Raw genomic sequence first — 24,200 nt, 5'->3', positions numbered from 1 at the left:
CTTTTAATATCCTCGCTATTATTGGATGAAGCATTCTTCTTCTTGTGCGCCATGAGACTTCTAATATCTTCACTATCATTTAATGAACTTTTAATATGGGAATAATAGCTTCTACCATCTTCTTCATATATCCTTTCTTTGTTATGAGGACATCTAGCAGCATAGTGACCAACTCTACCACATAGAAAACATTTGAAAGGTAGCTTATCTTTGAACCGTCCAGTTCCCCGTTCAAGATTCTTGACAAAATTTACCTCATCTTCTTCCTCTGACACTTCGAATGCGGCCTCTGGTGGTACCTCTTGTCGCATTTCAAAAGCAGTTAAGATCCCGTGAAGCTGTGACATGGTAATTTTCCGCACATTCTCCTTTTCTTCTATGGCAGATACTTTAGAATCAAATTTAGTAGACAGAGATCTCAAAACCTTTTGAACTAAGACAACTTCCTCAAATTCTTCACCCAGATCCCTCATACAATTCACAATCTCATCCATACGCAGGAAATAATTAGCTACGCTTTCATTACTTCGCATCTTAAGAGTTTCATACCGGATTCTGAGAGTTTGAAGCTTCGCTATTTTTACCTGATCATCTCCTTCGTAGCTTGTAACGTTTTTGTCCCATATTTCCTTAGCTGATTTGAGATGCATGATCTTCATAAATTCTGATTGAGTCAAAGTACTCAATAGGACATTAACTACTTTGGCATTGAGCTCATATTGCTTTTTCTCTGCTGGATCTGTAGGAGTTGCTGATGGGAATTTGTATCCTCCTTCTACGAGTCCCCAAACTTCTGCTCCAAGAGACTGTAGATATGCAGTGGTTCTTATCTTCCAGTGAGTAAAATTGTTCCCGTCAAAGACTGGTGGCCTGATGTGTGCCTCTCTTTCTGGATTAGCCATTTTGATGGATCTTTTCCTTCAAGCGATCAAGCTTCCTCTGAAGGACCCGCTCTGATACCAATTGTTGGAAATAATACTGAGAGGGGGGGTGAATCAGTATTATCAGATCAATAAAACCTTTTCAATTTCATACTCAGAAACATATACGCGACTTCAGTTAAGTGAATCCGCGTGTACACGCGACTGTGTCTAAAGCAACTAGCGTATATGCAGATATCTTATGATTCAGTTAATCTTATCTTCAGTAAATGCATCAGAACATTATTAAGCAATTTAACAGTAAACAGGTGCAGTATAACAGAACAGAACATCACACAAGAGCCACACACATGAACACCATGATATAAGGTGGAAACCCAATGTGGGTGAAAACCACCTGCTGCAATTCGTCTCTTTCTTCTTTAATGAGAAACTTCTTTTACAATATACTGGTGCAGTCCTTTACCAGTATGCAGGCTACAACCTGCAGAGGGCTACAACCCCTTCAGCTCTTGTACTAGCTGATCCATTTACTAGTACGTAGGTGCTGACCCTACAACCTTCAGGGACCACGTTTCATCAATTTTCAGACTGGATCCAAGAGTACAAAGCAAACATTACCGCAATACAATCATCAACTTATACTTGCATCATAATTCATTAAACAACCCAATACCGAATCACTGAAACCCTGTCATCAAGAACACAGAACCCAAACCAGAATCTAGAACTCTGCAACAACCACCAGAATCAGCAACAACCTGAAATATCAACCCTTATCATGCATACGCTACTTCACTGTACCAAAACCGCGTGTATACGCGCTTTCTCCAAAGGCAACCCGCGTGCAGATCTAGAAATGATTACTTCTGCCTTTGCTGTCAGATCCGACCCTTGCCAAGCGTCCCGAACAGATAACCAGCAATACCAGATCCTCTCACTGCGTCAGACACCCACACACATATCTTTGCCTAGTGATCTTCTCCTTATATAGCCTTAGGCCTTGTTCAATACCAAGAGCCAAAACCATAGAAACACAATACCATCAACTTCAAAACTAGGGATCGACACGCCCGTCGAGACACAATGGTCCGAAACCATAGGCACAACTTCCAAGGACTAACCGCCATGGACCAAAGGTACTTTTCCACATACACGCGCTTTTTCTGAAGCCAACCTGCGTGTACACGCGACTTGGGCTTAACAAACCTGCGTGTATGAACTTCCTTGGTAAGCTGTACTAGGATCTGTCTTCTGATTAAGTTGCCATTACCTGTACCAACTTCTGAGCATCTGTACCAACCTCTGAGTGAGTTGCCATCAAGGACAACACTTGAATCATAATGCCAACAGTCTACACGCGATGGCTTCTATCCACTTGGTGAAGTAATCTGTGGTAGTCAAAATCCATCTATGTTGGCCAGAAGAGGGAGGGTGAATTTCCCCAATGAAATCTAAATCCCATTGTTGAAATGGTCTTTCAGTGGAAATTGGTTTGAGGGGTAGAGGTAGAAGCTTTCTCTTACCTTCAAAGATTTGACATTTATGGCAAGAAGTTACAAATTTCTTTACATCAACAAACATGGTGGGCCAATAAAATCTAGCCCTTAAGATTTTATCATCAGTTGATTTCCAGTACAAATGTCCACCACAGTCCCCTGCATGAAATTTTTTCAGCACTTTGTCAGTTTCATCCTTTTTTAAGCAATTCAATAAAATGCCTTCATGATTTTTCCAAAATAAAACATTATCTATAATAAAGAATTTTGAAGCTTTCATTTTCAGAAATCTCTTTTTAGTTCTAGATAACCCTGAAGGAGCCTGTAGGTTGAGCAATACATAAATTATATCAACATACCAAGGTGATTGTAAAAAGGCTTGATTGATCTGTGGAGTCGCCATCCCCTGTTCATTATCCAGTTCATTGACGCTAAGGTCTTGAAAGTTGGTTTCAATCATAAGTTTAGCTAATCCTTGTCCTTTTATTAGCTTTGTTGGTTTAATTTCAATGTCATATTCCAAAATGTTAGCTATCCTTTTGCCTCTTTTGCCTTCAATTCCCTCTTGAGTTAGAATATCCTTGACAATAGTATTTGGCACATAAGCTATTATATGAGAGTATAAGATATAAACTCTGAAGTTCTTAATAGCTTTTACAAGTGCATAAGCATGTTTTTCCATGATTTGATATTTTAAAGGTGCATCTCTCAGCGTTTTGCTAATAAAATCTATGGGTTTTTCACACCCTTGGTCATCTTTCTGCAATAGGACAACAACAATAGTATGTTCTGATGCAAATGAAAAGATTATAAAGTCTCTATAAAATTTTGGGCTTGTAAGGACCGGTGTTTTGGTTAAAGCTATTTTTATTTCTTCAAAGGATTTTTTAGCTTCTATTGTCCAGTTAACTTTGGAATCTTTCTTCAACATGTTGTTCAACAATCTTATGAGCTCAGCCATGTTGGGTATAAATCTCCTTAGAAAATTGATTTTCTCTAGGAAAGCTTGAAGTTCTTTGATATTTCTAGGTTGAGGAACTTTCAGAATGACTTATATTCTATCTGGGTCAATTCTAATGCAATCTTTTGAGATTATGTGACCTAACAGTTTGGCCTCTTCTAGGCCAAATAATGATTTCTTTGGGTTTAGTGATATGCCATGTTTTCTACAGATTAAAAACACTTGTCTGAGATGAACTAGGTGTTCCTGATCTGATTTGGAAAAAGCAATGAGATCATCTAGGTATATGACCAGGAAATCATGAATTTCTTTAGCAAAAGCTATGTCCATGGCCCGTTGAAAAGTTTCCCCTGCATTCTTGAGTTCGAATGGCATTTTTACATACTTGAAAGTTCCCCAAGGCGTTGTAAAAGCAGACTTATCTTGATCATCAGGGTGAACTAATATCTGGTTGAAGCCCGAGAACCCATCTAGTAGTGAAATTTTAGAAGCTCCCACTACCCTCTGTAAAATATGGTCCATCTTAGGTAAGGGGTAGTGGTCTTTCAAAGAGAATTTGTTTAAATTCCTTAAATCAACACACAATCTTATTTCACCTGTTTTATTCCTAGTGGGCACTAAATTGGAGACCAATTCTGAAAATCTAATGGGTGTAATTAACCCAGCTTCATACATTTTCTTGACTTCTTTTTCAATTAGAGGAAGGAGTATAGGGTTGACCCTTCTAAGTTTTTGTTTGAAATATTTTTGATTTTCTATGAGGGGTATGGTATGTTGAATGACAGAAGTGTCATAGGATTTAAGATCTTCGTAACTCCATGCAAAAACATCATGAAATTATTTCAACAATTCAATATATTTCAGCTTTTTTTCAGGAGGAAAAGTTTTGGACAATTTTATCATTTTGGGATTTGATTTGACTCGAGATAGGTTTCATTTTTACAAAAGCTTGAAACAGAGAAAAACTATGCTTCAAAGTAGCTTCATTTTTACACAAGCTTGAAACAGAGAGAAAATTGTGCTTGATGCTCCCTAAGCATAACTGCTAGAGTGCATGCCCCCCAAATTCATTTCATTCAACTAAGTACATTAATTATTAGCTGGATGGAATGAAGGTTCAATTACGAGATCATTTGAAAGAATCGACCTACAACTGTAAGAAAATTATGCAAAAAACTGAAATAACTAACCTAAATATAAAACTTAACATTTATGAGATCTAGTCAAACTCTTGACTCTATTAGAGGAGGATTTGTTTCATTTTTTAATGAGCTTGACATAGGAAAAGAACTATGCTCAGATCCAGTTTCATGTTTACACAAGCTTGAAATGAAAAACTATGCTTTTTATAGGTTTGCATGCCCCCAGCATAATGATGCAAATCCCCCCAAGCTTCATTGCATTCAACCAAGTGGATGAAATGAAGGTTTACTTTCGAAATCTTTGAAAGACTCGACTCGAAAAGGGAGTTGTTTCATTTTTTAGTGAGGTTGACACAGGAAAAGAAGTATCCTCAAAACCCTTGTTTCATTTTTTAAACAAGCTTGACATAAGATAACGAACTATGCTCATGACTCCTTATTTCATTTTTTAACGAGCTTGACACAAGACAAGGAACTATGCTCATGACTACTCTCTACAATCTACCTAACAAGGAACTATACTCTAAAAACCATGAGCACATTTTTATCATTTTTTCGAACTTGTTAAAACTTACAAAAAAGTGAAACCTTAGGGTCACCTTTAAGCTCTTTTCTAACTCCTAAAACATGAAAAGATTGTCGAGTTTTTCTTTTTAAACTCGTTAAAACGGAACTAAAAATATGGTCCACTTACAACTCTTTTCTGACCGTAAAAACATAAAAAGATTGCTGGATTTTTGTTGTTTCAAATTCGATATTGGTTATAAAATGACGTGTCGTTGATCGCTTTTTTACTTTTTCAGATCAGGGGCACTAATTACGAAAAGTACTCCTTGGTCGTAAAGATCAAGCGGTTCTCTCAAGTATTATTTTATACTTTTTCGGGCTTGGGAGACACAAATTTACGAAAAGGTCAACCCTGGAGTCTTCTTAAGTTTTTTCAGACTCTCTAAAATTGAAAAACGCCGAGTTTCTCCTATACTGGACTCGTTAAAATTTTACAGTAAAGGACCTGTTCAATTACAAACAGGAACAAACCACTCCTTCTTAGGGTTCGAATTTAAACTAAGTTGGACTCATCCGAAGGATGAGATTATAATCAAGCAAATGTTATCCTCCTCAAGCTTGTCAAAAATAAAGAGGTACTTGCCAGAAATGGTGGGGGAAAAGAGAGAAAAATGAGCATGTTTGTCGTACTTTGTAACCACCCTTGAACACGACACTTTTATTCACTTAGGTTGGCAAATCCATTGCCTAAAAGTTGATCAAACCACATTGAAAGTCTTCAGCTGGTTTCTGGGTATTAACTTTGGGTCAATTGTCACCAAGCCATCTGTTTTGTCGTTATGTGCTCAAGAGGTCACTGCCAATAAGCCATTCATTTGCAAAATATCTGTCATCCATATTGACCATCCCTGAGTCAGTCCTTGCAACTAAATTTCAACTTGATCTATGATTTCATGTTGTGGGCTTGCCTGCGACGAATCACTTTCTATCGACTTCAGCTCATTATCTAGAAAGATGATCTAGAGATCGTTAGTACCTTGGGATCTGCATGCCTCAATGGCAGGTTTCTCGCCTTTGACGACAGGTTGCATCATTGACCTTCGATCAAAGGATTCCGTGACATGTTCGACATCAACACATTTATTCACATCTCATGGATTGTACTGGGTACTTTGAGAACCATTGACACCACTGGTGGTTTCTCTCACACTTGTTAACAGTTTTCATCACTGACTGGTAATCAAGTGGTTTCTACCATGTTCGACTCCAACACATTCATTCGCATGGATAGAATCGTACTGTTTCGGGAAGTAGAAATGAAGACCCTGGATCTAGTTTTCACAATCCAGGCTGCGAGGAATTTTGTATTCATTATATAATGGACTATTCATAAACAGATGGCTATGTCCATAATGTGTCCACATGAGTCTATACTTGTGATGTTTTACAAGATCATTCCTATTTCAGAGCAGTAGTTAGTTTTCTAAGTCAGTTTTGATCTGAGTATGGGAATGCCTACCTCAGCGATGATATGATCTCATATATATATCTTGCATTGAATGTTTTTACAGGTTCCAACCGGGCTCTCCACAAGATGATCCTCGAAATGATAAAGTACTTCACTCTTCCTAAATGATAAATGAAATCCTCATCTACTACAGACTTCGCAATTTAGGGGGCAATCTGTTACACAAAAATATCTTCACCATGATTATTTGCAGTCCGTATGGGTCTATCATCACTTGTACTGTCCTCCTAAGCAAGTCTCAGACCTCAACTCTTGAAGTAAAGCTTTGGAAATGAGAGAAAGACATTGAAAGTCAACAAAGCTCTGGTTCCGCACTTTCTCTGACTATTGCATGCAGTCTCGCACCTCCTGTTTACAAAAACTGCAGACCTGCCCGCTCTGTCCCTAAAGGTGTGGGTGCGGACCCTTGTGAAAGTCAAAAAGGCACAAGTTTATTCTAAAAAATTCACTTTGGGTTAATTCTAGATGATTCTAGAAGGAATTTTGATGTGGATTGGCCGCTCTTAGGTGGTTCATGCATCCCAAAAGAGAAGGAGCTAATCCCTTGATGAGAGGAGCTACCCCTTTGAAGGAGGACTTTATCCCTTTGAAGGAGGACCTAGTAACTTACCTCCATTGCACTATAAATTCAGGCATTGGGCTGGTTGCTAGGGAGGTCAAAAGCTGAACATTTTTGAGGGTAAATGCTGGTGAAATTAAGACTTCCTAGTTGAGCTTAAGAGGAGAGATCACATACCTTTTTTGCTTCATTGGGAAGAGAGTGAAACTTGTCAAAGTAGAGGAGACTTCTTGCTGGACCCTGGGAGGAGCTTGTACAGCCTCAAGGCTTAGGTTGTAAAGTTCTTCTTGATTTGAATTAATACAATCAAACTCATTTTTCTCAACAAATTGTCTCATGTCATTTGTTTCATGAATTCCTTGACTTTCATCTTAAATATGTTTTATGATATTGGCTTTTCAAGTGCTATTTAATTTTTTTGCTTATTTGTGTTTGAAAATTCGCTTCAAAGGAGCTCATTTGGATCAAAGGAGTGAAGGCTTCCACAAACTTGCGTTGGAGCTAAGGTAGGCCTAAAGCACTTGTTTGCCTTTTTTTATAAAAGCATATTTAGAGAAAGATAGTGTGTGATTGGTTTGCTTGTCATTAGGTCATCTTTAGATTCTAGGAAGGTCTATCAGTTTTCTTTGATTTGACTCGAGATAGGTTTCATTTTTACAAAAGCTTGAACCAGAGAAAAACTATGCTTCAAAGTAGTTTCATTTTTACACAAGCTTGAAACAGAGAGAAAACTGTGCTTGATTCTCCCTAAGCATAATTGTTAGAGCGCATGCCCCCCAGCTTTGTTCCATTCAAATAAGTACATTAATTGTTAGCTGGATGGAATGAAGGTTCAGTTACGAGATCATTTGAAAGACTCGACCTACAACTGTAAGAAAATTATGCAAAAAACTGAAATAACTAACCTAAATATACAACTTAACATTTATGGGATCTAGTCAAACTCTCGACTCAATTAGAGGAGGATTTGTTTCATTTTTTAATGAGCTTGACACAGGAAAAGAACTATGCTCGGATCTAGTTTCATGTTTACGCAAGCTTGAAATGAAAAACTATGCTTGTTATAAGTTTGCATGCCCCCAGCATAATGATGCAAATCCCCCCAAGCTTCATTGCATTCAACCAGGTGGATGAAATGAAGGTTTACTTTCGAAATCTTTGAAAGACTTGACTCGAAAAGGGAGTTTTTTCATTTTTTAGTGAGGTTGACACAGGAAAGGAAGTATCCTCAAAACCCTTGTTTCATTTTTTAAACAAGCTTGACACAAGGTAAGGAACTATGCTCATTACTCCTTGTTTCATTTTTTAACGAGCTTGACACAAGACAAGGAACTATGCTCATGACTACTCTCTACAATCTACCTAACAAGGAACTATACTCTAAAAACCATGCGTACATTTTTATCACTTTTTCGAACTCGTTAAAACTTACAAAAAAGTGAAACCTTAGAGTCACCTTTAAGCTCTTTTCTGACTCCTAAAACATGAAAAGATTGCCAAGTTTTTCTTTTTAAACTCGTTAAAATGCAACTAAAAAGACGGTCCACTTACAACCCTTTTCTGACCGTAAAAACATGAAAAGATTGCCGGATTTTTGTCATTTGAAATTCGATATTGGTTATAAAACGACATGTCGTTGATCGTTTTTTTACTTTTTCGGATCAGGGGCACTAATTACGAAAAGTACTCCTTGGTTGTAAAGATCAAGTGGTTCTCTCAAGTATTATTTTATACTTTTTCGGGCTTGGGAGACACAAATTCACGAAAAAGGTCAACCTTAGAGTCTTCTTAAGTTTTTTCAGACTCTCTAAAATTGAAAAACGCTGAGTTTATCCTATACTGGACTCGTTAAAATTTTACAGTAAAGGACCTGTTCAATTACAAACAGGAACGAACCACTCCTTCTTAGGGTTCGAATTTAAACTACGTTGGACTCATCCGAAGGATGAGCTTATAATCAAGCAAATTTTATCCTCCTCAATCTTGTCAAAAATAAAGAGGTACTTGCCAGAAATGGTGGGGGAAAAGAGAAAAAAATGAGCCTGTTTGTCGTACTTTGTAACCACCCTTGAACCCGACACTTTTGTTCACCTGGGTTGGGAAATCCACCGCCTAACAATTGATCAAACCACATTGAAAGTCTTCAGCCCGTTTCTGGGTATTAACTTTGGGTCAATTGTCACCAAGCCATCTATCGTGTCGTTATGTGTTCAAGAGGTCACTGCCAATAAGCCATTCATCTGCAAAATATCTGTCATCCATCTTGACCATCCCTGAGTTAGTCCTTGCAACTAAATTTCTTCAACTTGATCTATAATTTCGTGTTGTGGGCTTGCCTGCGACAGATCACTTTCTATCAACTTCAGCTCATTATCTAGAAAGATGATCTAGAGATTGTCAGTACCTTGGGATCTGCATGCCTCAATGGCAAGTTTCTCGCCTTTCACGATAGGTTGCATCATTGAACTTCGATCAAAGGATTCCGTGACATGTTCGAAATCAACACATTTATTCACATCTCATGGATTGTACTGGGTACTTTGAGAGCCATTGACATCACTGGTGGTTTCTCTCACACTTGTTAACAATTTACTTCATTGACTGGTAATCAAGTGGTTTCTACCATGTTCGACTCCAACACATTCATTCGCATGGATAGAATCGTATTGTTTTGGGAAGTAGCAATGAAGACCTGTTGTGGGGAAAAATGCCTATGCAGGACGATCCTATCCACCTAAGGTGTGACAGTGCCTTAGCAACAAACATAGACAGCTATTCTAGTATTCTTCCTTTATGAATTAAGAATGAAGAGAGATGGATGGACTAACCGGTGTCTTCCGTTTGTCCCTTGATCCGGTTTCTCTTCTCTTGGAGAGTTCACAACTACTTGCCTTCTCGCTCGCCCAGCTTCAAGAGGTTTCTGCAAGATCACAAGAAGAGAACACTACACAAGACATGGATTCATATTCATAACTAGTTCAGGATTAGAAATAAACTAAACATACTAATGCAATCATACATCAAAGATACATCAGTATATAGGAGAAACCAAGATAGCTTTATTGATGAATAACAAGGTTCAGGAAGAGATACAACCCAGAGGGCTCCAATCCAGCATCTCCTTCCCAGCAAATGGAATTCCTATCTTCACCCCCTTCAAAGCATTAAGCACCCAATGATTCCAATCTCAAACCAACAACAATTCTTTGCAATAACAAAATTCCAGCCCCCCTAGATCTCATGGAGGAGAGATCCATATATAGATGTTTGGAGAGAGGATGAGTCAGCTTGAGATCTGACTAGTGTCCTCTCCCTCTGTCAGTTCTTGATTCCACTTGGAGGTTCTTGCTACCAATTGGAGATTAGGAACCTCTTACTCATCACCAGTCGAATTCACTGAGGCAAGTGTCATTGAGGAAGATTCTGGAAGCTTCCTGGGTCTTGACACCTCTTGGAATGAACTTGCCATTTGGCAGTTCTCGCTCAGTGCAGGTAGCCAGTGTTGGCTTTGACATTCAGCGCAGACAGCCAGTGTTGGCTTTGACATTCAACGCAGACAGCTAGTGGAGCTACTGAATTGATCCTGAATTGACTTGTTTTTGAGCAGTTTCTGGTGGAGAACTTCTGTGAATTGCTGTGGTTTGTTAGCCTTGTTCCTCTAGGGGTAGGAACAACATGTTTAGGGACTTTGGATCCCTTAGATTATGGACATTTTATGCTCAATGCTATAAGGCACAAAATGTCTATAACAGTTGCCCCCTAAAGTATGAGGTCATTTATCGGGTGAAATGCTTTATCAGGGGGATCCGAAGTTCATCCAATGCTGGGAGGAGACCTGTAATAAGATACAATACAATACATTATTTTTCATACTGCTTTCATGATCTAGCTGAGGGGGGCATTCCCATGCTCAACTTTATAAATTCATTTTTCTGTACATAGAACAGACAATCGTCTGATGGTAGACTGATAATTTTGATGAAATTATCATCCTTTGAGTAGGATGATTATCTGCTGCAATGATGTACATGTCAATGTCTTTATCTTTCCTGAATATATATTGCAACCCGGATGGATGAAACTAGATCCGGGGTCTTCAAACTCGTTCGATCTTCACTCTAAGTACAAGTCGATCCATGTGAGAAATGTTCTGAAGTCGAACATGGAAAGACATCGCTTGATTACCGGTCAATGAGGTAAACCGTTAACAAGCGCGAGAGGAATCACCCATAATGATAATGACCCTCAAGGTACTGCAGTACAATTCACGTGGTGTGAATAAAGGACTTGGCGTCAAACACCACGCAAAATCTTTCGGTCGAAGGTCATTGATGTATACCTGTTGCCGGAAGTGAGAAACTTGCCATTGAGGCATGCAAGCTTCAAAGTACTGAAGGGGTTGTTCCTAGATCAACTTCTTGGATAATGAGCTGATGTTGACAAGAAGCGATCCGTCAAAGGAGGGCCTTAATGAATCCCACATCAATGACACGGAACGGAGCTAATGATTTTGATGGAGGTGAAAACGATCTGTGACATATGATTCAGGGTGGCGGTCATGAAAGGATGAAGGATAATGTATGGCAGTGGATGGGACACGGTTGACTTTTCTGAACGACTTCTCTTGAACATATGGCGACACTGATGCGATGGATCGGTAGAATTACCCCAAATATGGATGGTATGGCGAGACCATGGATGTGACCGGTGAATGAAACAACCCAACCCGATTGTGGTACGGAGGAAACGTGTCATGTTCAAGAGCGACTTGCTACCATCAAAGTTTTCTTTAGTTTCTACCAATTTTTCCCCAGTCATTGCTGACTAGTACCTCTTTATTTTTGTCAAGCTTGAGGAGGATAACATATTCTTGTTCTATAACCTGCCCTTCGGGCAAGCCCATCGCTATGTTTTAACGAGCCTAGCGATAGTGAAACTCGTTCTCGTCTAAAGACAAGTTTGTCGCTATTTAATGATTTTAACGAGTCTAACGACAAGGATAACTCGATCCTTTTCATTTTTAGAGAGTCTGAAAAGGTACATAAAGTTAACTCCAAAAGTCCTTTTTCGTCATCTAATCCCTTAGGTCCGAAAAAGTATAAAACAATACAGAAGGGATGAGTTTTCGATAGTTTTAACGAGCCAAATAAAACAAGCACTCGATCTTTTTGTGCAATAATCCCTCAGGTCCAAAAATATTAAAATCTAGAGGAGGGATAGCACTTCCTGTCCCTTTAACGAGCTGGAAGGCCAAGGACTCGACAATCTTTTAATATTTTACGAGTCAGATGAAAAGAGCTTAAAGAAGACTCGTCTTTTGAGGAACGAGTGATAAACAGGGTTAGCAGCTGATTCCAGGTACAGGTTGGAATTTTCCAATCACGGTAGTGTCACAAGGATGGCTAGGTGAAATCACTCTTCGCAGCTGTTCCTCAAAATGGGTAAACAATCATATGGAGGTGAACGATCGGCCAAATGAAAAGTGGAGGTGACGGTGCAAACACGACCAAGGCTTTAATGGCTGATAAGGTTACATTCACAGTGGTTATTTACCGGGTAGTGGTTCATTTTTTATTTTAAAATGAGCTTAAACGCTGGCGGAAACACTTGCTCATTGCTTATGTTTATTTTTTAACGAGCATGAAGTCCGCGTTAAAACTGCTCGGATCTTGCGTTTATTTTTTAACGAGCATGAACTGTGTGCTAAAACTGCTCGATTACCCAGTCATATGATAAGAGTGTCTCATTAAGATTCTATTTTTTATGGAGCTTCATCTTACAAAGCTATGCCCCGCATCCTTTCTTTATGCAAGTTAGGAAACGGCTAACCCAAAAAACAGATAAATAACCGCTCTTTGCTTGCATTCCAAAAGGTTTGCATGCCCCCAGGTATAAAGTACAATTTCAAGGTTACCTCTACTTCTTTTCCGTCAAAACAATTGTTTTAACGAGAGAGGCTTACCTCTTTTAGGTTACCCAAAGATTGTCTCGTTAATCTTCCAAACAAAACACTTCCTCGGCAATGTCTACCGAAATAGACAAAGGTGAGCGACGATGCCCCCCAACTCACAAAACTTTGACAAAAGAATCTTATTCTAGAATAAACCTCTTCCACCATGGGCGGGGTACAGACTAGTCATATTCTCCCACGGAAACCTACCCTATACCCAAAGTTTTCCTGCCGAAGTAGACCAGGACGCATGCCCCCTGGGTTCCAGTCATATCCTCCCGGATTACTCGCGCTCATCAGGAGGACGAACCGTGGGTTGAGACACTTCTTGCGTGAATAGACCATTTAGGGATGGTATATGACTATTTGCGATGCGTGATCCGGGAAATGAAAGTTGGTCCACGAGCTTGACCACTCTTCCTTCATGCGGAAAACACATTACTCTAAAGAGTGAGGAGACGATGGCTCCCATGCAATATATATAGTCTCCATCAAGGAGTAGGTTATAATCCAAGGGTCCTTGAACGACCATCACGTTCATTTGAATGGTCTTCCCTTTCAATGTTATGGGCACATTGGGGAGGATCCCTAAAGGTCGACTGGTTCCTTTATCAAAGCCTGATAGATTTCTCATTTCAGGAAAAAGCGCTGGTGAACCAAGCACTTCCCAAGAAATAGAGGAAAGGATACTCACAAATGCCCCCTCATCAATGATAGTGCCAGCCATGACCATTCTGTATATTTGAACGATAATTCTGAATGGTATGCTTGCTGGCAACCGGGGTCTGCCTAGTTGGTTCCAGTCGAAGGACACAACCAGGTTGCTTGGTGGTGGGACCGAATAGACGGCCGGGTATGACTTTGACGAAGTTCCTTCCTGCGATAAAGGAATGGGCAAATTGCCCCCTTGTTCGTCGGAGTCTGTGTTGATGAAGAGAATTTGGACGGTGTCGTCTTTATTCTCCTCTGTGATGGTATCATTCGAAGATAGAGCCTCTGAAGGCAAAACCGAGTCAACTGCCGCCTCAACCTTTTGACTTTCGTCAAGTATGGATCCAGACGGTTCATCTTCAATGATAGGTGCTTCGGCTGACCACCTGGGCGGGCCAGCCGAGTTCTCAACTAGTGAAGGACTTGGCAGGAGTTTTTGATATCCAGGAGGAAGTTGCGCTCGTAAAATCGGGCGATCTTCCAAAACTCTTTTAGCCTCGTCTAAGAAGGGACAACGGTGGATGGCATGGTCGCCTTCACACAGTTTGCAAGGAAATCTAGCTTTCCCTCTTTGTCCTGTGACTTCACTTTCACTAGTTGACGGTGAGCTGTCAACATGGCTATCAGAGGTTGACGCCACCGAATTGTGCAAACGGGGAGACCAGTCCCTTAGTATCCGAGGGATGCAGGGACAATCTCTGTAGAAGTGGTCTCCCTTTCATATGACACATGGCGATTTAGGCCTAGTCAGTGCTGTGTGTGGATTTTTCTCAAACGACACTTGTTTGCCCACAGTCGCGTTTGGCTCCTTCTTCTTCTTCTCTTTCTTCTTCTTTTCCTTCTTCCCCTTAGGAACTTGGTTTTTTGTTTTACCAGTTCCGTCAAGTGAAGAGGAAGGAGGAGAGGAAGAATTAGATGAAGTAGAAGGCTGGTGGGCAACTCTGGTCTGGTCTAATTGTTGATTCAACTGTTCAGGAATGGTGGTGTTCTGAACGACATTGGTTGAAAAGAGCCAGACCGATAGGCCAATTGTCAGTCCTGGAAGCGACAATGTGGCCATATGGGGCGCACCAACATCTCCCCAAGAGGAGAAGGGACTAGGATTTACACCAAGGGGAATTCCTTGGTTGGTGTGCTCCATTTTTTCAACCTAAAGATCAACGCAGGAATAAAGGGTGATTGTTCCATTTAAAATAAATTTTAACGACGCTTTAGACACAACTTTCTTTTTCAATTTTAAAGAGTCGAGAAAAAGCTAAAGATGACTCTAGTCTCCTTCAATTTTTTAACGAGCCCGAAGTAACAAATGCTCAGATGGACTTTTTCCATTATAGAGTCTGAAAAAGGCCAAAAGGAACTGCTCTGGAGTTCTAGGCAGAGGGTGTGCCAAACTTTTCGCAAAACCGCAGAATACTTTTTAGGGTACGGGCGATCGATCTTCCTGAATGTTGTGTTCAGTGCATTGCGATCAGTAGGGCGGCCGACACAGCTTCCTATGGATAAAGGTTATATGCCTATAGGGGTCTCCCAATATATACGCGACGGTACATGGGAGCACAATCCGTACTGGCGCTATCGTCCCTCAGGAGGAATCACCCACCATCAACAAGATCGACAGTCACCAGGCTTTACGACGCCGGAACACGTCTCTAGCCTAGACCTCTATGTTGTGCGTTATGTTGAAAAGCGTTGTTAAGTTCATTCAATTTATTTTAGGTTGATCTTTTTAGAAGTTTGCCACAATTCCTAAATGCAGTCTAAAGATGATAAGCAAGCTTTATATCTTTTCAACTTTGAAAATCCTAGCTACTAAGGGAAAAGAAAGACACCATCTTTTCTCAAAGAGCGATCAGCACACTCTAATGCACTTTCCCTAAATCAAACATGCAAACTATCAAAATGCAAATGCACAATGCAGGTGTTTGTTTTCCGCTTTCTTAGTATTGATGCCTACAAAGAAAGCTTTTTGTACAATTTTGAATTCGCTTTTAAATGACAAATACAAACAAGTTTACTTTTTCGAAATCAGAGAGGGTAGAAGAGATTACAACACTTAACGATTTTCGAAATGAATACTTGTTTCGACACTTAAAAGAGACAAACTCAAACCAGTAAGCAAAAGCAAATGTATAATCAACTGCAAACAGCCAATGAACTCTCTTCTAAGATCACAATCAACAGATCTGAATCAAGGGCTACAGGATGACTATTTCACTCTTGCAAAGGAAAACTGTAAATGACACAAAAACACATAAAAACACTCACAGTCTTTTTGTACAAAAGGAGGCGGAATTTAAGCAGAGAAAAGGAGTTATCAGACTGGTACCTATGCTGGTTACAGGCTGCAAAAATCAGAGATCAAAACAAGGCAAAACAGAGCAGAGAACCCCAGCTGCACAAGGCCAAACTGGATCAGCGCAACCTCAACACAGGGGTTTTGACATTCAGCACAGGTAGCCTTCACGGGACCTGCGTTGAAATGTAGAACCTCTTCACAGGGGTCGTGCTGAAGGAGAAACGAGAGTTTCTCACTGGTTCTGGGTCACAGATTGCTATTTAATCCACTGTTTCAGGCCAAATGAAAGCAAAAAGCAAGGTGCAATCAAAGGGATGCTTTGAGGGAGTACTAAGATCTATCACAAAGGATCATCAAATCATTTGTGAGTCCATTGTTCAGATCATAGACAAGTCCAATGATTGGATCAAAGCAGCAACTGTCTACTTTGCATCTGGGAATAACAGATGCAGTTCGATTGTTGTTGTCGAGTCTATGAAACAAACAATGATAGAAACACAAATAAATGACTAAACAGATCTCCCCAGTGGAGTCGCCAATTTGTTGTGGGGAAAAATGCCTATGCAGGACGATCCTATCCACCTAAGGTGTGACAGTGCCTTAGCAACAAACAGAGACAACTATTCTAGTATTATTCCTTTATGAATTAAGAATGAAGAGAGATGGATCGACTAACCGGTGTCTTCCGTTTGTCCCTCAATCCGGTTTCTCTTCTCTTGGAGAGTTCACAGCTACTTGCCTTCTCGCTTGCCCAGCTTCAAGGATAATTTTAGGGGCGAATGTTCGCCCTTTGGCGAAATTAAGCGGTTTTAAATTTTTAGTGGGCGAATATTTTGTATCATAGTAGATTTTTACAAATCACCTCAAATAGCCCACTTTATTTTAAGGGAGAGGGTAAAAAAGGTAAATTTAGCCCTTGAAATTAGGACTTACAACCTTCCATTGGCCCATTTTCAAGAATAGGTTTTATTTAAGTGAATCCTATGGGCCAAATACATATTTATAAAAGAGGTATGGTAAATTAATAAAAATATAAATAAATGAGAGGTATGGTAAATAAATAAAACATTTTTTATATTTACTCCATAAGTCACCTTATATACATGTAAGGGTGTAAACAAATAAAAATATAAGTAAAGTGGAGGTATGGTAAATAAATAAAACATCTTTTTATACTTACTCAAAAGTTATGGTAAATAAATAAAAATATAAATAAACTAGACGTATCGTAAATAAATAAAACCTCTTTTTATATTTAGTCCATAACCCTCGTTCTATTTATGAAGGCTCAAGAAAGAGGTTTTATTTAAGTGAATCCTATGGGCCAAATACCATATTTGTAAAAGAGGTATGGTAAATTAATAAAAATATAAATAAACGAGAGGTATGGTAAACAAATAAAACATTTTTTTATATTTACTCCATAAGTCACCTTATATTTATGAACACTCAAAAAATGGGTTATATTTAGGTGAAACCTATGGCCAAAATACTATGGGACAAATACCATGGACTAGATTGTTATTAATACCATGCAAAAAACCATTATTAACCCTAATATTAGAATTAATAAAAATAAAAATGGCACATGGTATTGACCCATGGTATTCACCAAAATGGCACATGGTATTGACCCATGGTAGTCACCTGGAATGTAGCCAATTTAAATGGGGGAATTAAACCATCATGTAGCCTATGCTAAGATTCACTACAACTTTACAAAGTTTTATTATTTAGTGAAAGACTCGCCAAGATCTTAGAAGATTTTATAATTGAGTAAAATATTCGCCATGCCTGGTGAGAGATTCGCCAAAAAATTATATATACATATTATATTATTGATAAAATCGCCTTCCATTTTTCCTATATACCATGGAGATTCGCCCATTTATTATATTTATAAATTTAGGGGGGGTTCTTAAAATTTTCCCTGCGCAGCTTCAAGAGGTTTCTGCAAGATCACAAGAAGAGAACACTACACAAGACATGGATTCATATTCATAACTAGTTCAGGATTAGAAATAAACTAAACATACTAATGCAATCATACATCAAAGATACATCAGTATATAGGAGAAACCAAGATAGCTTTATTGATGAATAACAAGGTTCAGGAAGAGATACAACCCAGAGGGCTCCAATCCAGCATCTCCTTCCCAGCAAATGGAATTCCTATCTTCACCCCCTTCAAAGCATTAAGCACCCAATGATTCCAATCTCAAACCAACATCAATTCTTTGCAATAACAAAATTCCATCCCCCCTAGATCTCATGGAGGAGAGATCCATATATAGATGTTTGGAGAGAGGATGAGTCAGCTTGAGATCTGACTAGTGTCCTCTCCCTCTGTCAGTTCTTGATTATACTTGGAGGTTCTTGCTTCCACTTGGAGATTAGGAACCTCTTACTCATCACCAGTCAAATTCACTGAGGCAAGTGTCATTGAGGAAGATTCTGGAAGCTTCCTGGGTCTTGACACCTCTTGGAATGAACTTGCCATTTGGCAGTTCTCGCTCAACGCAGGTAGCCAGTGTTGGCTTTGACATTCAGCGCAGACAGCTAGTGGAGCTACTGAATTGATCCTGAATTGACTTGTTTTTGAGTAGTTTCTGGTGGAGAACTTCTGTGAATTGTTGTGGTTTGTTAGCCTTGTTCCTCTAGGGGTAGGAACAACATGTTTAGGGACTTTGGATCCCTTAGATTATGGACATTTTATGCTCAATGTTGTAAGGCACAAAAATGTCTATAACAAGACCCTGGATCTAGTTTTCACAAGCCAGGTTGCAAGGAATTTTGTCTTCATTATATAATGGACTATTCATAAACAGATGGCCGCGTCCATACTATGTCCACATGAGTCTATACTTGTGATGTTTTACAAGATCATTCCTGTATCAGAGCAGTAGTTAGTTTTCTAAGTCAGTTTTGATCTGAGTATGGGAATGCCTACCTTAGCGATGATATGATCTCATATATATATCTTCCATTGAATGTTTTTACAAGTTCCAACCGGGATCTCCACAAGATGATTCTCGAAATGATAAAGTACTTCACTCTTCCTAAATGATAAATGAAATCCTCATCTACTACAGAATTCACACTTTAGGGGGCAATCTGTTACACAAAAATATCGTCACCATGATTATTTGCAGTTAGTATGGGTCTATCACCACTTGTACTGTCCTCCTAAGCAAGTCTCAGACCTCAGCTCTTCAAGTAAAGCTTTGGAAATGAGAGAAAGACATTGAAAATCAACAAAGCTCTGGTTCCGCACTTTCTCTCACTATTGCTTGCGGTCCCGCACCTCCTGTTTACAAAAACTGCGGACCTGCCCGCTCTGTCCCTAAAGGTGTGGGTGCGGACCCCTGTGAGAGTCAAAAAGGCGCAAGTTTATTCTAAAAAACTCACTTTGGGTTAATTCTAGATGATTCTAGAAGGAATTTTGACGTGGATTGGCCGCTCTTAGGTGGTTCATGCATCCCAAAAGAGAAGGATCTAAACCCTTGATGAGAGGAGCTACCCCTTTGAAGGAGAACTTTATCCCTTTGAAGGAGGACCTAGTAACTTCCCTCCATTGCACTATAAATTCAGGCATTGGGCCGGTTGCTAGGGAGGTTAGAAGCTGAACATTTTTTAGGGTAAATCCTGTTGAAATTAAGAATTCCTAGCTGAGCTTAAGAGGAGAGATCACATATCTTTTTTTGCTTCATTGGGAAGAGAGTGAAACTTGTCAAAGTAGAGGAGACTTCTTGTTGGACCCTGGGAGGAGCTTGTACAACGTCAAGGCATAGGTTGTAAAGTTCTTCTTGATTTGAATTGATACAATCAAACTCATTTTTCTCAACAAATTGTCTCATGTCATTTGTTTCAAGAATTCCTTGACTTTCATGTTAAATATGTTTTATGATATTGCCTTTTCAAGTTCTATTTAATTTGTTTGCTTGTTTATGTTTGCAAATTCGCGACAAAGGAGCTCATTTGGATCGAAGGAGCGAAGGCTTCCATGAACTTGCGTTGGACCTAAGGTAGGCCTAAAATACTTGTTTGTATTTGTTTATAAAAGCATATTTAGAGAAAGATAGTGTGTGATTGGTTTGCTTGTCATTAGGTATTCTTTAGATTCTAGGAAGGTCTATCCGTTTTTTTTTATTTGACTCGAGATAGGTTTCATTTCTACAAAATCTTGAAACAGAGAAAAACTATGCTTCAAAGTAGTTTCATTTTTACACAAGCTTGAAACAGAGAGAAAATTGTGCTTGATGCTCCCTAAGCTTAACTGTTAGAGTGCATGCCCCCCAGCTTCATTTCATTCAACTAAGTACATTAATTATTAGCTGGATGGAATGAAGGTTCAGTTATGAGATCATTTGAAAAACTCGACCTACAACTGTAGGAAAATTATGCAAAAAACTGAAATAACTAACCTAAATATACAACTTAACATTTAAGAGATCTAGTCAAACTCTCGACTCAATTAGAGTAGGGTTTGTTTCATTTTTTAACGAGCTTGACACAGGAAAAGAACTATGCTTGGATCCAGTTTCATGTTTACGCAAGCTTGAAACGAAAAACTATGCTTGTTATAAGTTTGCATGCCCCCAGCATAATGACACAAATCCCCCCAAGCTTCATTGCATTCAACTAGGTGGATGAAATGAAGGTTTACTTTCGAAATCTTTGAAAGACTCGACTCGAAAAGGGAGTTGTTTCTTTTCTTAGTGAGGTTGATAGAGGAAAAGAAGTATCCTCAAAACCCTTGTTTCATTTTTTAAACAAGCTTGACACAAGATAAGGAACTATGCTCATGACTCCTTGTTTTATTTTTTAACGAGCTCGACACAAGACAAGGAACTTTGCTCATGACTACTCTCTACAATCTACCTAACAAGGAACTATACTCTAAAAAACATGAGTACATTTTTATCATTTTTTCGAACTCGTTAAAACTTATGAAAAAGTGAAACCTTAGAGTCACCTTTAAGCTCTTTTCTGACTCCTAAAACATGAAAAGGTTGCCAAGTTTTTCTTTTTAAACGCGTTAAAACAGAACTAAAAAGACGGTCCACTTACATCTCTTTTCTGACCGTAAAAACATGAAAAGATTGCCGGATTTTTGTCATTTCAAATTCGATATTGGTTATAAAACGACGTGTCGTTGATCGCTTTTTTACTTTTTCGGATCAGGGGCACTAATTACGAAAAGTACTCCTTGGTCGTAAAGATCAAGTGGTTCTTTCTAAAATTGAAAACGTCGAGTTTCTCCTATACTAGACTTGTTAAAATTTTACAGTAAAGGACCTGTTCAATTACAAATAGGAATGAACCACTCCTTCTTAGGGTTCGAATTTAAACTAAGTTGGACTCATCCAAAGGATGAGCTTATAATCAAGCAAATGTTATCCTCCTCAAGCTTGTAAAAAATAAAGAGGTACTTTCCAGAAATGGAGGTGGAAAAGAGAGAAAAATTAGCTTGTTTGTCGTACTTTGTAACCATCCTTGAACACGACACTTTTATTCACCTGGGTTGGGAAATCCATCGCCTAACAGTTGATCAAACCAAATTGAAAGTCTTCAGCCGGTTTTTGGGTATTAACTTTGGGTCAATTGTCACCAAGCCATCTGTCGTGTCGTTATGTGTTCAAGACATCACTGCCAATAATCCATTCATCTGCAAAATATCTGTCATCCATCTTAACCATCCCTGAGTCAGTCCTTGCAACTAAATTTCTTCAACTTGATCTATGATTTCGTGCTGTGGGCTTGCCTGCGACGGATTACTTTCTATCGGCTTCAGCTCATTATCTAGAAGGATGATCTAGAGATCGTTAGTACCTTGGGATCTGCATGCCTCAATGGCAGTTTTCTCGCCTTTGATGATAGGCTGCATCATTGACCTTCGATCAAAGGATTTCGTGACATGTTCGACATCAACACATTTATTCACATCTCATGGATTGTACTGGGTACTTTGACAGCCATTGAAATCACTAGTGGTTTCTCTCACACTTGTTAACAGATTACATCATTGACAGGTAATCAAGTGGTTTCTACCATTTTCGACTCCAACACATTCATTCGCATAAATAGAATCGTACTGTTTCGGGAAGTAGAAATGAAGACCCTGGATCTAGTTTTCACAATCCATGCTGCGAGGAATTTTGTATTCATTATATAATGGACTATTCATAAACAGATGGCTGCGTCCATACTGTGTCCACATGAGTCTATACTTGTGATGTTTTACAAGATCATTCCTGTATCAGAGCAGTAGTTAGTTTTCTAAGTCAGTTTTGATCTGAGTATGGGAATGCCTACCTCAGCGATGATATGATCTCATATATATATCTTGCATTGAATGTTTTTACAGGTTCCAACCGGGCTCTCCACAAGATGATCCTCGAAATGATAAAGTACTTCACTCTTCCTAAATGATAAATGAAATCCTCATCTACTATAGACTTCGCACTTTAGCGGGCAATCTGTTACACAAAAATATCGTCACCATGATTACTTGTAGTCATTATGGGTCTATCATCACTTGTACTGTCCTCCTGAGCAAGTCTCAGACCTCAACTCTTCAAGTAAAGCTTTGGAAATGAGAGAAAGACATTGAAAATCAACAAAGCTCTGTTTCCGCACTTTCTCTCACTATTGCCTGCGGTCCCGCACCTCCTGTTTACAAAAACTGTGCACCTGCCCACTCTGTCCCTAAAGGTGTGGGTGCGGACCCCTGTAAAAGTAAAAAAGGTGCAAGTTTATTCTAAAAAACTCACTTTGGGTTAATTCTAGATGATTCTAGAAGGAATTTTGACGTGGATTAGCCGCTCTTAGGTGGTTCATGCATCCCAAAAGAGAAGGAGCTAATCCCTTGATGAGAGGAGCTACCCCTTTGAAGGAGGACTTTATCCCTTTGAAGGAGGACCTAGTAACTTCCCTCCATTGCACTATAAATTTAGGCATTGGGCTGGTTGCTAGGGAGGTCAGAAGCTGAACATTTTTGAGGGTAAATGCTAGTGAAATTAAGACTTCCTAGTTGAGCTTAAGAGGAGAGATAAAATACCTTTTTTGGCTTCCTTGGGAAGAGAGTGAAACTTGTCAAAGTAGAGGAGACTTCTTGCTGGACACTGAGAGGAGCTTGTACAGCGTCAAGGCTTAGGTTGTAAAGTTCTTCTTGATTTGAATTAATACAATCAAACTCATTTTTCTCAATAAATTGTCTCATGTCATTTGTTTCATGAATTCCTTGACTTTCATGTTAAATATGTTTTATGATATTGGCTTTTCAGGTGCTATTTAATTTGTTTGCTTGTTTGTGATTGCAGATTCGCAACAAAGGAGCTCATTTGGATCAAAGGAGCGAAGGCCATGAACTTGCATTGGACCTAAGGTAGGCCTAAAACACTTGTTTGCCTTTGTTTATAAAAGCATATTTAGAGAAAGATAGTGTGTGATTGGTTTGCTTGTCATTAGGTCTTCTTTAGATTCTAGGAAGGTCTATCAGTTTACTTTGATTTGACTCGAGATAGGTTTCATTTTTACAAAATCTTGAAACAGAGAAAAACTATGCTTCAAAGTAGTTTCATTTTTACACAATCTTGAAATAGAGAGAAAACTGTGCTTGATGCTCCCTAAGCATAACTGCTAGAGCGCATGCCCCCCAGCTTCATTTCATTCAACTAAGTACATTAATTGTTAGCTGGATGGAATGAAGGTTTAGTTACGAGATCATTTGAAAGACTCGACCTACAACTGTAAGAAAATTATGCAAAAAATTGAAATAACTAACCTAAATATACAACTTAACATTTATGGGATATAGTCAAACTCTCGAGTCAATTAGAGGAGGATTTGTTTCATTTTTTAATGAGCTTGACACAGTAAAAGAACTATGCTCAGATCCAGTTTCATGTTTACGCAAGCTTGAAACGAAAAACTATGCTTGTTATAAGTTTGCATGCCCCTAGCATAATGACGCAAATCCCCCCAAGCTTCATTGCATTCAACCAAGTGGATGAAATGAAGGTTTACTTTCAAAATCTTTGAAAGACTCGACTCGAAAAGGGAGTTGTTTCATTTTTTTAGTGAGGTTGACACAGGAAAAGAAATATCCTCAAAACCCTTGTTTCATTTTTTAAACAACCTTGACACAAGGTAAGGAACTATGCT

The sequence above is a fragment of the Pinus tabuliformis genome, chromosome X, assembly GCF_031772625.1.
Source record: "Pinus tabuliformis cultivar Carrire ecotype Pingquan chromosome X, CPIR1, whole genome shotgun sequence".
In the NCBI taxonomy this organism is placed as follows: Eukaryota; Viridiplantae; Streptophyta; class Pinopsida; order Pinales; family Pinaceae; genus Pinus; species Pinus tabuliformis.
Note: the sequence above shows the minus strand (reverse complement) of the source record.